An 18,191-nucleotide genomic window follows, 5' to 3' on the forward strand; every position below is an offset into this window, starting at 1 on the left:
ATGGGGCCAGTACTATTACCTACCCTAAAGGGCCATTGTAAAGATTAAGGCAATGCCTGAAAAGTATTTAGCACCGAGCCCTCGGTCATAGTAAACATTCAATAAGCGGTAGCTTTGATTATGCTGAAGGTAAAAGAGAACACCGCTTAGGATGGATCCTATTAGAAGCGCAGTGTGTGGTACACCGTGCATTGGAGTAGGGAGAGCAAGGGGCGGTACCCACCGCCACAGTCCAGCATCAAAGTGATGACTGGCGATTGACCTATGCTCTTTGGCCCCTGGCCACCACCCCCACCCCTCCGCAAGGTGGTGTTACTGGTCATTCAGTCCCATGAAGATGACAGTCATGGTTTCAATATCAAAATGTTAAGTACCTACTACAGATCACACCAAGATCCATATCCTAGTTGTGATGCTACCATTGAGGACTGCTGGGTGAGTGGCATATGAAATCTCTGTATATTATTTCTTATAACTGCATGCAAATGTACAATTATCTCAAAATTTAAAAAAAAATTAAAATAAGTACCTAAATTAACTCATATTTTTCATGGCCTCCTTTTCTGTGGCCTTCTTCCTCCCTGACTCCCTTCCCACAGGTCTGTGTTATCCCTGGTATCCTACAGACAACAGCACGTACGCTGAGTTGTACCAACGCTCCACCAAAAACCTGGTGAGAAAATGATAATAATAATAATAAATAATTGAGTGTTTACTATGTGCCAGAATGGTTCTAAACACTTTATGTACAGTATCTCTTTTAATCTTTTTGATAACCCTTGAGGTTTTATAATCTCTATTTTACAAGTGAGAAAATTCAGACTTTGAGAAATTGAATAACTTGGCCCAGGTCAGACAGCTGAGCTAAGACTACAAATCTGCCTGGCCCCAAAGTCTCCTTGACTAGTATTCTTGCAGACCTCTTAAAATCTGAGAGTTTGATTATTAAAAACAATGTCTGAAAATGTATTTTTAGATAACCATTGGAGAGTCCTTTGTCCATGCTTGGTGGCTTCTCTAGACAGGACCCCAAGGAATCATTCAACATTAAGGAGTGGCAGACTCAATCCCTCACCTCTGTCAAGCTTTTGGCCAAATGTCTCTTTTGGGTTTTCTCTGACCTCCATATTAAATGTTTGCAAACCCCCCTACGCACACCCTCACTCCATGCAAGGGTGACAGGATAAAGGGCTTTTTTTCAGTTTTCAAACAGGGAGAGTCCCTGGAAAACCTGGAGGAATTGGTCACCCTACCTTAATGGAAAAGACCGTAGGCTTGGCAGCATGATGGTCATTGGTGACTTTGACAGGAGCTGTTTTTGCAGAGCTCTGGGGCTGAAAGCCTGCTTAGACTGGGTTTAGAAGAGAATGGGCTAAAAGCAATGCATTATCCCAGATTGCATCAAGCAGAAAAAGTACACTAGTGGAAAAACTGGTAAAATCAGAATGAAGTCTGGAGTGTAGTGAATAGTAATGTTCCAATGTGAGTTTCTTGGTGTTGACAAATGTGCCATAGTAATACAAAATGTTAACATTAGGAGAAACTCGGTGAGTAGTATATGGGAGTTCTCAGAATTCTCTTTGCAACTTTTCTGCAAATCAGAAATCATTCCAAAGCAAAAAGTAGAGGTGGGGGGGAAAGGGAAGGGAAGGGAAGGGGAGGGAAGGGGAGGGGAGGGAAGGGGAGGGAAGGGAAGGGAAAATAGAGAATGGGAGCAGATGAAAAGGAACCAGCAACTATAGACCATTTCCTCAAGATAGAATAATTTGCCTGTGGTTGATTTTTGAGCTCTGCAGAACTTCTACCACTAAAACTTTGAGCTCTTTGTCAAAGATTTTTTGATCTGCTCTAAGCAAACTCTCCTGTAGAAGATAATTGATTAAATCTTGTTAGTCATTTATAACTTAAGATAAATGAGTCTACCAGCTCCTTTTCAAACAGCAAGTGGGGTGAGAAGTCAGGAAGTCGGGGCTGGCTTATTTCCCCAATGCGTCTAGCACTAGACCTCTTTAGTGACGTACCTTTTGGATCTTTAGCTTTTGCTTTCGTTCTTTACGTTACACAGATGTACATAAATGCATATCATTCTTTGGCCTGTTTCTTTCTTCTTCTTCCTTTTTGTAGTGGTTGCTTACAAAATTAGCAAAAATAGGGGCAGAAATGTGTTTTCTTCCTTGGTTGGTTACCAGCGCTTTCAGGATGTTCGCATTTTTACAACTGCTGAGCTCCTGGCACTAACCCCAGAGTCATTCACTACAGAAACCCTATCTGAGCCCCCAGACGGCATCTCCCAGCCTGAGGAGGCTGGCGGGGTGGTGCTGGCCTAATCTCGCTGTCACAGAGCCTTGAACTTTTTGCCTCTCTTGTTGTTGTTTACACTGAGAGTATTGGATTCCTAGGAGTAGGAGAGAAACACGTATCTAAATGAGAAGATTTCATATTTAAAGAAGCTGTATGTGTATCCTTTTTTTCTGAGTCAAATACCATATGTGGAACAGCATAATCCAATATTTATAAATGTCTTATGAATGAAAGCTGTGAATGCATTTTGAACTAACTGTATTTTAAATTAAAAATTTCACAATGTGCCGAAAACAACAAAGGATGAAATTATACTTAAATAATTTTGTTTTAGTTTACCAAAAACAAATTTCTTGGTTTCTTTTTTAATTTTGCTTTTTAAAAAATTCTCCCTCCCTCCCTCCTCCCCTTTCTTTCTTTCTTTCATTCGTTCATTTTCCCAGCCCAGGATAAAGCTGAAGCTAGCCAATTATTAACTGTGCAATTTCTACTAAACTTTAAAATACAATTGAGTTCATTAATACACATGAAACCCCTAGTCCCACAAAAACACCACTGTTTTTTATTAGAAAAAAATCCAACCATAGTACCCTTTTTAAATTGATGATGTTGTGATGGGTCCTTTTTGATCTTTGTACACCAAAGTTCTCCTCGGCTTACGAGGCCTGTCATTGCCTTCAAGACAAGTTTATAGAAAAATGAGAACCTCATTAAAGAGAAACAAAAAACCTTTTAAGTTGATTAAATATTCTGCCTAAACATACAGTGCAAGGGAAATCATCCATGGATCCTTGTTTTATTTGTTATTTGTTTATTTTAGGACAGGGTCATGCTCTGTCACCCTGGCTAGAGTGCAGTGGCCTTATCATATAGCTCACTGCAACCTCCAACTCTTGGGTTCAAGCGATCCTCCCACCTCAGCCTCCTGAGTAGCTGGGACTACAGATGTGCGCCACCACGCCCAGCCTGATTTCCTTATGACACTGGCTTCAGTGTGAAAATGCATGGAAGGGGTAAGAATGAAAGCCGAGAGACTGGCTAATAGTCCAGGTTAGTGATAATGTCCCAGTGGCTTGGATTTGGGTGGTAGCAGTAGAAAGTGAGGTGTGAGCTGATTCAGTATATATTTAGAAGCAGTCGTAGTATTTACTAGTAGTATTTATGCCTGGTTTCTGCTGGCAGCTACCAACTTGTTTGTCCTACGTCATAGGTAATCACTAAATTCTTAAGGTCGTCAACACGACAGAGTTGATGGAAGGAACACTGTGTGACTCACTTCTTACGAGAGTACACAGTCGCCTAACAGATCTGGGCTTATTCAATTTAGATTACGAAGTCATGTCCACATACGAAACAAGGAACCTGAAATTTGTGGATGTATTTATTTTCGGTTATCAAGAGTCTCTTTTGTATTAATAAGAAAAGAAACCATAAAAAATGAAACTCCCCAAAGTACTCCAGACAGGAACTGCTATATCATAATGACTGTGTTCCCATAGTGATCTCACAAGATATGCAAAACGCTCGGCCACTCTGCAGTCAGCACACGACTGTGGATTGACAATATGCCCATTGGCGGATGTGGTGGGAGTCTGCCTGTAGCTGCAAAGTCCTTCCAACAGGCAAAAACATTCACCAGTAGCAGAGGGCTGAAAGCTGCCTTGGAATTCAGCTACCTTGAAAGGTCCTTGGGGCACAATTGTCAAAGATTTAGGAATAGAGAATAAAAAACCAAACTGAGTACTTTGAAGATAAGCAACCTTATATGGCGCCAAGTCCAAGATCAATCTCTAGACCAAAAAGGCAGCCTTGAGAATAAGGTCATATTGGTGGGATTTGCCCTTGACCCCTGGGTCATCTTTAGCAATATCCAGCTGTCTGCACTTCAATATGCACAAAGGTAGGATCAGGAGTGCCATGGACTTGAACATGAATCACACCTTTTAGTCATGCTGTTGCTCTTCCCAGCACCTGGTGGGTAGACGGGTATGACAGCAACTACTTACGTGGCTCTGGAGCTGGGCTGCTGGGCAAGACGTGCCACAGGGACAAAAGGCAGCGTGACTGCGGAATGCCTGGGAGGAAAGGGAAGCCCATAAACCAATCTGGTATGTCACAATTAGATTCGAGGTGGGTCCACTCAAGCAAATAGTAGGAAGAGAGAAGCGTGGTAATTTTGGAAACAAGTCCTACAGACAGACAGACAGACAGTAACCAGAAAGCAGTTCGTATACTCCAGCCAGTGTGGGACAGCGAAGGACACCCGCACAAGCACAGCGATAACGAGAAGAGCAGCCGTGGCCACCTTGGCAGCTTCTAACGGGAAGACTAGAGCCAGAGTCAGGGCTAGTCCCGGCTCTGCCACCGACTAGCCATGAACCTCGGGCACATCCCTCGAGCTATCTGGGTCTCAGTTTTTATCAAGTTTTAGCTACATACAAGGCTTCCCAGCTAACGATCACATTTCCTGGGGTTCCTTACTGCGAGACAAGCCCCGGGACCACGTGGCCACATGACTAGGTTCTAACCAGCAGGAGGTCAGCAGAAGTGATACTGCCGGGCATTTTCTTTAAAAAGGAAATGGTTTTTCCTCTTCTTCCTTTCCTTCTGCCTTCCTGGTCCCACAGTACTGACCTCAAAGATGAGGACAAGAATCCTAGGTCAGTGTTTCTCAAGGCTGTGTGTGCACCAGAATCTCCTAGAGGGGCTGTTGAAACCCAGAGTGCTGGGCCCCAGCCCGGGAGTTTCTGGTTTGGTAGGGCTAGGGCAGGGCCTGAACGCTGCATCTCCAGTTCGTTCCCAGATGATTCGAACGCTGCTGCAGTGCTGCACTTTGAGGACCGCTGCCTGAAGGGACGGTAGGGCACCAAGGCAAAAGGACCCTGGGCCCTGGGGGGCCTCACAGAGGGGTGCCTCTTCTGTGGCTCCTGACCACTCATTTTAAGACGGTTATATGGGACTCTCGTTGTGTCTTATTTTGAGTCTCTCTGTTCCAGAAGCTTAGCCTATACACAGATAATACACCCCCAGTTCATCCTTCATGAGTCAACTTACACTGTCTTTTGTTTTTGTTTTTCTTAGAGACAGGGTCTCACTATGTTGCCCAGGCTGGAGTGCAGTGGCCATTCACACGTGTGATCATAGGTCACTACACCCTCACACTCCTGGGCTCAAGCAATCCTCCTGCCTCAGCCTCCCGAGCAGCTGGGAATACAGGCACCTGCCATGACGCCCAGCTCAACTTACACCATCTTTTTAAAGCCTAATTTGACACATCATTCTCCTCTTTCAATTCTTCAAATCTTTCCTATTGCCTAGCACAGCTTGACTCCACCAAGATGTCCTGACAAACAATGAGACTTGGAACATTGTGTGAAAGGGAAAGAATTCCAGGTGGCAGGCTGGGAATTGGGCGTGACCCTCTTCTGTACCTTGGGCCACAGTGGGGGAGTCTCAAAATCTGAGTGTTCCCAAGGGAGAAAGTATATAGTGAATTCCTCAGCAGGCAGATAACAGTAATAACTAGTATCCGTGGGTTCTAGGCCAGGCACATAATCGCCAATTGCCCTGTGAGGAACCTACTAATATGTCCACTTGCCACTGAAGAGGCAGAGACACAGAGGCAAGTAAACTGCCTGTGGTAGACACAGTATATGCTGCCCAGAGCCCTGTCCAAGGGAGGACTCAGCGCCCAGATAGGAGGAGCGCAGATAGGAGGACAGCTTCCTCCTTCAGGGTGTGCCCCAGCTGCAGAGAGCCACATCTTGTCACGGAGGCCGGGCCCTGCCAGGGCAGCCTGTACCTGGTGACTGAGCAAGGCGGGGTGCAAAGGCCTGGCCATTTCAGCCTGACGTGGGTCAACCCTGACAGGCCATGCTCGCTCTAGCACTTCCCATAAGGTTGGCCAAGATTTGGTCGGACCTGCTGTTTGCCATCTTCCTCTGCCCAACCCACTTCCTCCTTCTTCCCTTCATAGGCCTAGATTCCTAATAAACACCTCGCATTCCAAAGTCTGTCTCAGAGTCTGCTTCCAGAGAACCCAACCTGCAACACCACCTGTCAGTGGCATGGCCGGGCCTCAAATACAGCCATCTACCCATAATCGCAATTCCACGGAAGTTGTGAAATCAGGTGAATGCAAGTTCCTTAGCACGACATTCAAGGCCCTTTATAAGTTGATTCCTGTCTTCTTTGCTCACCTTATTTCCTACCACTCCCCACGACAGGCCCTATTCCGTAGCCACACCAAGCATGTGCTCACATGGCATTTTGACCAGAATGCCCTCCCGCCTCCCAACAAGGTCCTTTCAAGTCTAGCTCATGCACCATCTCCTTTGTGAAGCTTCCCCGAGGCCCCCAGAGAGTGAGGAGCAGCATGGAGGAGAGAATGGAGCTGCCAGGCCTGAGTGCAAATTCTAGCTCCATGACAGAGCTATGTGACATGAGTAGAACTGTCCAACTCCCTCTCCTGTCCTACATGGGGATAACGACTACCTCACTGGGTTGTGAATTACATAAACTCTGTAAATCACCTAGCCCAGTGCTTCTCAGTCTTTAATGTGTATAGACATGTCCTGAACATCTTGTTAGGATGCAGATTCTGAATCAGTGAATCTGGGATGGGGCCTAAGATTGTGAATTTCTAACACGCTCCGAGGTGATGCAGCTGCTGGTGATCTGTGGACCACACATGGAGTCGCAAGGCCCTGGCCCAGCACCTGGCACTTGGTGGGCATTCGGTGACACGTACTTCTCCCCACCCCTGTCGATACTTCTTCCTCCCGGCAGCGGTAACATTTTGCTCACGCCACTTGCATAATGCTCACACATTACACTTCACTTAGCTGCTATGTCCGTATCTCCCACTAGACTGTATTGAGGATAGACTCTCTACTGACTTCTCAGTGTCACCAGTGCCCAGCACAGGACCGGGTATGTAAAAGAGGATCAATAAATGTTTGATGAACTAAGCCTATAAAATGGAAATCAAAATACCAACTCCACTTGTCTCCACAAGTTGTTGTAACGAGCAAATGCGATAATTTGGAAGAGAGAGTGTGGAAACACGTTTTGTACAAATATCAAGTATTTGTCCATCAGCTTTCCGCTCGGCGGCAGCTCAGATATAAGCAGCTGAAGCATGTTTACTTGTGGCAGTTGCTCACACTCTGTGGTTTTAAAAACTCAGATTCATTTATAGTTTAAAAATAAACCAAATCCTCCCCAGGGTAACAACTATGGCACTCTTTGCCTAAGATAAGAAAGTAATTATAATGATTTCAATGAAAAGGATGTATCTTCCAATCAATAGCCAATCATTCAATCAATCAGGAAGCAGGCATCTTCTCTCTAGGTGGCACCGGGCTCACAAAAGACATTTGCTTATCTGCCTTCCCCAAATGAGCAAGCGATATCGGTCTCCCCATCTCCTGCCTATTTGAAGGGTATAACATTCAATGAGACATCAGAGATCGGGGGAAGGAAAGAGAAATATCACAAATGTATAATAGAGCAAGGCAAAAAGTGTTCTTCTCACCCAGCCTGACGCCGGCTATGCCTTCTGGATTCACGTGGGTCTTGTAAGTTGCAGACATGGTAGGAGGCAGATGGCCCACTCAGCTGGGATATAAAGAGATTTTTAATGAAAGGATGACTTACTGAAAGTGGGCAGGGTTAAAATGACTAAATGTAGGCTAGTGAGGGCTGGGGAGGCACTAGGGGCCAGCAACAGCTTGAGATATCACCACTCTGATGCCTAGAGTCAGGGAGAAAAATGCTATTATCAGAGCTTGGGTAAAATCTGGAGCACGGAAAAGTGGCTATCCCATGAAAGCTGTGACCATATAGGGACATAATCACCACAATAAATAATGGAGAATCCTAAGGAGAGAAAGGGAGGAATACATACTCTGACCTTTCTCTACACCCAGCCTCTGATCACCCACTAGTGCCTCGCATTGGCTCAACCTGACCAGATGACACCCAGCAAGGGAGCCCACATGGTACACCCCAGAGACATCAACCTTCCAGGCACAGAGCAGGGCAGAGGAAGCTAGAAAATGAATCAGGGTTAGGGGTAGAGGTTGGGCACCCCGTCAGCTCAGAGATACTTTGAGCTCTTTTCTCAGTTGCCCTCATCCTGGTGACATTGGTCCCTAACTATCATTTTTCCCACCTTTTCTTGTTGCCTGGTCTTTCTGACTCTTCCAGTCTTCTCAAAACTGCTCATAACTGGAGCAAATCCTCTGGTTATGTAATGTAAACCAGTATAATCCAAGACCATTCAGTTTCTACTAGAACCTGAGAGATTAAGACGGAATCAACCATCAGTTCTGCATTAGTCACAAGAGATAAAAATCTGGTATAGTCCACCAAATTGTAGTGTCTAGTAGCCCAGGGCTAAGAAGTAAATTTATTTTACCAGGCCAGGCACAATGGATCACGTCTGTAATCCTAGCACTTTGGGAGACCGAGGAGGGAGAATTGTTGGAGTCTGAGACAGACTGGGCAACATATCTCTACAAAAAACGGAAAAATATAAGCTGTGTGTGGTAGCACACACCTGTAGTCCCAGCTACTTGGGAGGTTGGGGCAGGAGGATCCCTTGAGCCCAGGAGTTCATGGCTGCAGTGAACTATGATGATGCCACTGCACTCCAGCCTCGGTGAAAGAGTGAGACCCTGTGTCAAAAAAAAAAAAAAGTATGCAAACAAAGATTACTTTTTGATTAATTGTGCAAACGTATACACAAACCATTCCAAAGTAAAAGTAGCAATTCAAGTAGCAGCAGGGTGTTTTGCAAATTCTTCCATGCTTGTAAATCCCTATTGGTTGTCCACAAATTCAAAGAGGCCGCTGAGTTCACCCTAACTGGAAGAGAGCCTCTCCTCCCCAAAAAGGGACCTCTGCACAGTCAGCAGGCTGGCAGGCTGGTGTTTGGACTGAAAAAGAAACTGGCTGAATGCCAGAATCAAAGTTTTCTTTTTTAGCAACATGTTCATCATTGTCTTCATCAAAGTGGGACTATAAAAAAAGCCACACAAAAGGATGACATAATCCTGGACCTGCCCTCTGTAGTTTACAGTATAAGCAAGATGTACCAGTGCAAATAAATATGTGTGGACAGATTGCAAACCCGTAAAAAAAAAAAAAAAAGTACCTAGAAAAGAATTCACAGCTTATAAACAAAAGGGATAATAGCAAGAGTTAACATAGTGCTCACACAATAATCCTATGAGGTCAGTACTATTATTATCCTCATTCTATAGGAGATGCACAGAAGTTTTAAACTTGTCACATTCGCATAGCTGGTAGGTGGTAGAACCAGGATGTGCACCCGGCAACTGGCTCGGGCACCTGTTGCTAAGCAGTGCACTGTACTGCCAGTAGGCATGGGGTCTGACAGGCCCACCTGCAAGTCCAAGCTGCATCACACTAGTTGTGTGACCTTGTATAAAGCCCTTGACCCTCTCAGTCTCAGTTTCCTTATTTATAAAAGGGTGGACAATAGCATCTACTTTGAACAGTTATTGTAAGGATTTGAGGAAATACATGTAAGGGAATTAAAAGTCCTCAATAATTGGTAATGATTATTAATAGATAATAATATAATAATAAACTATAAAAACGGGCGTGTTAAAAGTTTTGACTAACCTAAGGAGGTCCCCTTACAACCATAAGAAAGCCTGGGGCACTAAGCATGTGTGGGTAGCTCCTGCCCTGGCCCTCCTTGCCTTCGGGCTACAGGTCTGTTCCCCATCCTGAAGTTAATGTACCGCTGATTGACTTCCGACCGTAGGGCCCTTAGAATTTTTCACATGGCACTGAGACCGGAAGTTACCATCTTCTCCCATGAACCAGTCATGTGACTTGTGTGCATCCTGCAGTGCTGAGAAGACAGAGGGCAGAAGGGGGCAACAGAGAAGACAGACCATGGGGAGAATGTCCCAGCTACTGAGCTGGAGATGACGGAAGGATTACTGATGGTCACATTCCCTGGGAATGGGAGACCCAGCAGGGGGCTGCTTGAATCCAGCTGCCACCATAGCCACCAGCACCACCATCTCCACCCCATCCTCTTCCTCTCCCTCTACCCTCTTCCCAGAGTGGAGATTTCTGTGCCAATATGCACACCCCCAAGGAGAACAGGGACTTTTAGACTCCACACGGAAGCTTCTCATTTGGTATCTAGTTTATCATTTGGTCTGGTTCTCTCTGTGATTTAGATGGTCCTGGTGAAAGCCCCACCAACAGGGGCAGCTCCGGAGTCCGAAGTTTCCAGGGCAAAATATAGTCCAGAGAGGTGGCCATGACCTGGGAAGGCAGAATTGCCAGTTCAGAGTCAAATCTGCAAGGCAAGGCCAAGAGGAAAGTGGGAGATAAAGGGGGCAAGGCAGTGTCAGAAGCAAGTAAAAGTGAGAGCAGTTTGTAAAGTCCAGCACCAGCTGCAGAACAGGAGTAAACACTCATGTGCCTCATTGAGGTGGGTCCTGGGCCTTGGGTGGGGGTGATCCAAGTGGCTTAAGGGTACTTTGCAAAGCTGGACGCCATCATTGTTCATGAACACTCTACCCTTAGCATTGTATGGCGAGTGGGCAAGGCCTTGGCTGTGCCATTAGCAGATGCTCCCCAGGAGTGGTGGGAGGACATGCCCCTCTAAGTAGCTACCTGGAACTCATTCCTGCGAGGTTCAGGTGACAAAAGGTTTACAACTGAGGGTCATTCATGTGTTTTCCTTTTGCTTTGCAGAAGATGATGGCAGGCAGGCAAAACCAAAGGGCTCTGCAGGGCTTGCCCTCTTCTCCACGGTGGTGATGGGTGGTGCTGGCATGAGGGCCTGGGGTGAAGGGAAGAGATTCCTGTTGGCCCAGGAGAACCCTTGGACTGTGAGGACGAGCCATGAGAAGACCCTGCATAATGCTTGGGTGTCTCTGGGCAAGTGTAAAATTCCAAGTCAGCTCTTCCTGATTAAGTGGAGACTGTCAGGGGAGAAGAAGGTCAATGTGAAGGCAAAGGTCCTGGACTCCAGCAACCTGGGCACCTTAAACAAAATGTGTCAGACATGAGAATTTGTGTAGACCAAGAACAAGCCAATGAAATCATGTTTTAAAATAATTTTTATGATAATGTAATGGTAATGTTCATGACAATTTTTTTAAGAAGGCAGAATACAAAGCCTTATATTAAGAATATCCAAAAGAGTTGAATATTGTTGGGACTCAAGAAACGATACCCCAAAATATAGCACTTTGACATACTGAACAGAAGAAGCCTCAAAGTCTTGCTGACCTCCCCCTAAGCCCCCTCTGTTGCCCGGGCTAGAGTGCCGTGGCGTCAGCCTAGCTCACAGCAACCTCGAACTCCTGGGCTCAAGTGATCCTCCTGTCTCAGCTCCCCCAGTAGCTGGGACTATTTTCTATTTTTAGTAGAGACAGGGTCTCACTCCTGCTCAAGCTGGTCTTGAACTCCTGACCTCAAGCGATCCTCCCACCTCAACCTGCCAGAGTGCTAGGATTACAGGGGTGAGCCACCAATTTGCAGTTCCTTAATCTGCCTTAGATCTAGACCCACCAAGAACAATCGTTTTTAGTTCCCCTCCCAGTAAGACCAAGAATGTAGCCACACCTGAACAGACTGTTTCACTGTCTAAGAGAACTATTTACAAGTTAATCTCTGTTCCTCATTCATTCATTCTCCCTAGTAATCCTTTATTGCCCCTCAACAAAATTCCCCTTCTTCCCCTTCCCATAAACTGTTTTGCAAGGGTAGTATACAAACCTTGTCGAAGGGTGGGTAATCGCTCTGTGATTCTCCTCATACATGCTAAATAAATTTGTATACCTTTTCTACAATTAATCTGCCTTTTGTGAGTTGACTTTTCAGCAAAAATTCAGAGGGCAGGCCGGGTGCGGTGGCTCACGCCTGTAATCCTAGCACTCCGGGAGGCTGAGGCGCACAGATTGTTTGAGCTCAGAGTTCGAGACCAGCTTGAGCAAGAGCAAGACCCCGTCTCTACTAAATATAGAAAGAAATTAATCAGACAACTAAAAATATATAGAAAAAATTAGCTGGGCATGGTGGCTACTCAGGAGGCTGAGGCAGTAGGATCGCTTGAGCCCAGGAGTTTGAGGTTGCTGTGAGCTAGGCTGATGCCATGGCACTCTAGCCTGGGCAACAGAGTGAGACTCTGTCTCAAAAAAAAAAAAAAACTTCAGAGGGCGAAGGGGAAGTTTTCCTTGGTCTTTTGGATCCCCTACAATATATATGTACATATCATTAACAAAAATACGAATTCTGGTTATAGCTGGGTGATTCAAATTTCTATGTTTATTTTTTTCTGAAATTTTCCTAATAATTTTATTACCTGGGAAAAATTTTTTCCCTAAAAAAAGGAGAAAAGGCGGCACAGCCACATGTGCCTGTAATCCCAGCTACTGGGGAGGCCAAGGTGGGAGGATCGCTTGAGGCCAAAAGTATGAGGCCTGACTGGGCAACTTAGAAAGACACTATCTCTTAGAGAGAGAGAGAGACAGAGAGACAGAGAGAGAGAGATGGTTAGACGTAAATGAACCAAAAGATTAGTAGTAGTAATTTATGAATTATGCACTCATGAATATTTCACATTACTTATGCTTTTTGTATGTTCAAGATGGTCTACGCCAATATATATTGCTTTTACAGTAAAAACAATTAAGTTTTCATAAGGGACATAATAGCAGTAGAAAATAAGAGAAAGTCCTTAGTCACCCAGTTCTAAATCTAGAAATGATCCTGATTCCTTCCTCTTTTACCTCCTGCACCCCACTTATAAGCAAGCTCTGTTAACTCTATCTCCAAAATGCATCCAGAATCTCACGGTTTCTCCTTTTCCTCCACCGCCACCCTGGTTGTCGCTCATCACCCGGACTCCACTGCAATAACCCCCAGCTGAGCTGATTCCATTCTCTGCCCTACACAACCTCTTCTCCACGTCGTAGCCAGAGAGCTTTCCCCACAGAAACAAGACCACATTGGTCCCCTGCCTAGGAACCTCCAATGGCTCCCAATTGCCCTTACAATAAAACCCAAAGTCCTCATCCCAGCCAGAGCCCATCGAACCTCCTCTCTGACATCTCTCCCTCCTCTCTGACATCTCTCCGCCTCACTGCTTAACTCCAGCCACACTGTCCCTTCTGTTTCTCAAACACGCCAAGCTTTTTCGCACCTTAGGGAGAGCTTGCTGTTGCAGTTCCCTCCGTCTTAGAATCCTCATCCCACAATCTTCAGCTGTCTGTTCCTTCTCACTCGGGTCTCCACTCCAGCGCCACCCCCGCAGAGAGGCCTTTGCTGGCCATCTGAAGGGGCCTGCCCACCCTCTCTAGCTCGGCACTCTGATTTTAATTTCATTTCTTATAACCCTTGATATTTTCTATTTTCAGTTTGCATCACAAAGTAAAGCCGCCTTGTCCTACTTATTTGCCCCTGATATTCCTAAAACCCAGAAAAGAGCCCAGCACATAGAAAGTGCCTGATTTTTTTAAACAAATTTGAGGTTAGAGGAAAGGTGACTGATAGAATCCCAAGACAAAGGAAAGTAAAATCCTTCCCCCTCTCTGGCCAATTCTGAGAGACTTCACGGGAAAGGTAAGAGATTCAAGAGGTTTACAATTCTCCCAAATTGGCTACAATCTACTTTTTTAGCCATCTTTCCCAATATTTCCAGACACTTTTTCAAAAGCCTTCCCCGTGGTATACTGGGCCTCCTTACTCTTTCTTATCTCTAAATTCCTCCTTCCCTCTGTCCTCAACCTTTTAATCACATGCTCTCCAGTCCAAACTTCAGGAGAGACCCATATAACCACTTCAAAAGCCTAGGAAACTGCTTTCCTCCTTGGACACAAATTCCTAGAACACTCAGGGTTCCAAGAAAAAAGCTTTGGTTTCTTCTTTGCGCCACCTTTCCCTCCTGCTCCATGCAGGAAGTGCTGACTTAATGGGAGAGAGATGTTTAGGCCAGGTGTACGTACCATGGGGATCTCTGAACGTCAATCCATCCAAGACTTCATACACTTTGAGCTGTAGAGCACAGAGCACATGGTGTCTGATGACTCTTCCAATTATTGTCCTCAATGGGAAGAACTGTGGGCAAAAGTCCTATTTTTTTGGTTGTGTCACCTGAGGACTTTGCATTTAATAAGGAAGTTTTAAAAAAAAAAAATAAGTTTATACCATCATGTAGAGATAGGATTTTAAATGTATTTGACTCAATAACATGTACATACGCCAATACCCCCTGCATGACCCCCTAGGTCCCTCCCACTAGAGGCAACCATCATTACCAATTTGATAGATGATCATTTCATTCATGGGATTCAGTCAGTGTTACTGGATCAGAATCTTTAGGCTGCAATTATTTTCTCCAGCCCTTCCCATATTTCCAACTATCACAAAGGCACTGTACAATGAGTATAAGATAAATAATCAGAAGATGAGTTTACCCATTTTAATTCAAATTCTTATCAGGTTATTGCCTAACCCTGTGAGGCCATAGGTGGGCCTACACTGTTGCTGCAGTTGGACAGATTTCTAGACAAACTGGAAAACCTGGAATTTAGGACAAGTGAGACACCTAGACAGATAATACCCTGTGGTGATTTCAGAGATTAAAAGATTCACTGCCTCCTAATATCACCCACATGGGCTTTCCAAGACAGGCACAACTCCGTCTCCTTTGCTCTCAGGCGGCATGGTGTAACATGGGGTCATGCAAACAACATGTGCTACACAGGCCTGGATTCAAACCCCAGGTCTGCTTCTTGTAAACCGTGTGACTCAGGACATGTTGCTTAACTTCTTTGAGCTCTTTTCCCTAGTACAAAATCAGAGCAATATCTACCTCATAGGGTTGCTGTAAAGATTAAATTAATGATAGGTGTGAATGCCTCTCACCAAGTAGTATTCCATGGTTTGTTAAATGACTTTGGATCCATTTAACATTCAGATGACAGCCGGGTGCAGTGGCTCATGCCTGTAATCCTAGCACTTTGGGAGGCCACGAGTCCAAGACCCTGTATCTACAAAAAAATGTTAAAAATTAGCCAAGCATGGTGGTATATATATGCCTATAGTCCTAGCTAATCAGGAGGGTGAGACAGGATTGCTTGAGTCCTGGAGTCTGAGGTTGCTGTGAGCTATGATGACACCACTGCATTCCAGCCTAGGCAACAGAGCAATACCCTGTCTCAAAAAATAAAAAAAAAACAAAATAAAAATAAAATTCAGATGACCTCCCCAAGAGTGTCTTCCATGACTGACTCCACTTGACTCTGTGTAGCAGCAGCATCCACTGGTCTCCAGGGATGAATCTTTCTCTGCCAGTTGGAGCCAGCCTCTCTGAGGGTGATGACCGCTGTAGTCCTCCTGTCTCCTCCAGGATCTGCTCCCATTGTTAAATTTTTCTCTCCTCTGTCTTGAAGCTCTCTTTGTCCATTGACTCTTTTCTTGCAGGCTTGCTCAAATCTTTCATATTCAAAACGAAAAAATCCATCGATGCATCTGTGTGTCCTCTATGACCTCCCACTCTTTTGCCTTCTCTCCTAACAAGATTTTTTTAAAATATGAAAAGTTTTAATAAGTGAACTTAAAAAGAGCCTGGATAACTGATAAGACCACTCAGTCTGGACAGAACTTCCAGGGTCAGCTCATGACTATAGGCTTAGCAGATGCCCTCCTCTGTACAGAGCCGGCTTCCTGTGGGTGAGGAGGCCTTTGGACGTTGGCTGAGGCCTGGAGCAGGGTGGGAAGGACCCAACAGTGGTGAAGGGAGGGGGCCTGATTTCTCCTCATTCTTCTCTGCTCCTAAGAGCCTGGGGAGATTCTAGGTGAAAGACCAGCCTTCCTTCAGAAGAATTGTACACACCATTTTAATTGAGCTCAAGCTTGACTTGGGTGGGAAAGAAGCCCTGGGACTTTCCTTCACTCAGACGTTTGAGGACTGCTCTTTGAATGAGTCCCAAGCTTCACCTTCCATCTCTCCTTCAGAGAGGCAGTGTCCGGTGGGGCCAAGCAAGAGCAAGCCGGGGCCCCTTGGGAATGATGGGAAATCTCACACTCCATAAAACGCTGGCTTTCCAGACCCTAGATCCCGGGAGACTAGACAAGATATGAGGAAATCAGAGCAGAGGCACCACCTTTACTTTCCATCTCTAAAGGAAGGGGAAGGGGCTCAGGAAAGCACGCTGAGTTCAAGGGTGGGCAGATGGTCGTTCTCTTCTTCCGAGCCAGACTGCATCACTGAGAGCTATAAACACTCACGAGAAGCCCCCTGAGTTGTTGGTCCCCTATGAGGAGGGACCTTTGTTGGAATTGAGGACTGACATCCACCATCCACCAGTGGAGGGAAGCCAAAGATGGAGAAGGTCAGAGGTGTCCAGTAGAAGTGGAGTGATGTTGGGAAGAGGCTGCACCTCGGGCTCCTTTACCAGCATTGGCCTCAGGGGTTCTTCCTGCCTACCTTAGGGTTCTTGTTCCTAATTGCTTAGCTCCCAGGCAAGAGGGAAGGCAGAGAGAAAGGGAGGCCCACAGAAATGACTGTCTACACCAGCATGTCAGGATAGATCACCGTCTCAGCCAGCTCTGTGAAAGAATGATCCACACTCAGCTCCTTCTCTTCCCCTGCTCCCATCCACTGCTCAGTCCATCGCTTCCCATCAAGCCCTGGGACAACCATCACCAGTGTTACTGAAGACTCCGTTTGTGCAGAATCCAATGGACGCTTTAAAGTCCTATTTTCCTGGAGTTGTTGCCCCTTCCTTCTGGAAACTGTTCCTTGGCTCATGCAACTCTTCAATTCTGCTGCTCCCTCTCCAGTATCGGGACTTGCGTGTCTCTTCGTGGGTTTGTCCTCTGCTTACCCCCTAAAAGTTGTTGCCCAGGGATTTTTCCTTGGACCATTGGCCTTCCCTGTCCTACCTGGGCAACCTTGTCCAGTCTCAGATTGTTAACTAACTCCTCTGTGTGGGTCACTTACAAGTCTTCATGTCTAGCACTGACTTCCGCTCCGAGCAACCTTATATAACTGAATGCTGAACATCTCCACTTGGAAATCCCACAGATACTTCAAAATTAACATTTTTTAAACTAACCTCATTATTTTCACTCTACTTAACCCCACCCCCCAGATACTACAGAACAAACCCTGGGATACTCACCGTGTACTCCACATGTGAGTTCATGGCCCTGCCATCCACTCAGACATCCAGACCAGCACCTGGGTGTCCTCTTAGACTCCTGTCTTCCTTACCCTTCCTGTTAACATTTTGTGCCCAAACACCAAATCCTGCTGAGGTTTGCTTCCTAAATGTGATGTTTCTTCTCCACTTTAAGAGTTCAGCGCTCACCATCTTTCTTCTGTACCATAACCCAACTGCCTCTGGACCAGCTCCTTCTTCAAACCATATTCCATCCTAGAGGTGGAGTGATAAATCCAAATCTTCCCTGTCACTCTCCTGCTTAAAAAACTTGAATGACTCCCTCTCACCCATGAGACTCTTGGCTTTCCTTGATTTGACCCCCATGTTATGTCTCAGCCACCCCCTCACAACTTGCCATGCTAATCCTCTTCTCTGTGCCCTGGGTTATGCTGGGAATGCCCTGCCCATCTCTCTTTACCTGCAAACTCTTATTCACCCTCTAAGATAAAAGTCAGATGCTATTATCTCCAAGAATTCTCCTCTGAACCCTCAAGGTGGATTACAGCAGCCAGTCCTCCTACCCTGTGCTTACATGTCCCAGGGAATAATCGGGCAGACTAGCAGTCAGTCTTCCTAAGACGGTCCCTGGGTGAATTTGCTAGTCCAGAGCCTGGTACTCAACCTGGACCTGAAACCCACTTCATCAACATGTTAAGAACA

The sequence above is a fragment of the Propithecus coquereli genome, unplaced genomic scaffold, assembly GCF_000956105.1.
Source record: "Propithecus coquereli isolate 6110/MARCELLA unplaced genomic scaffold, Pcoq_1.0 Scaffold2, whole genome shotgun sequence".
In the NCBI taxonomy this organism is placed as follows: Eukaryota; Metazoa; Chordata; class Mammalia; order Primates; family Indriidae; genus Propithecus; species Propithecus coquereli.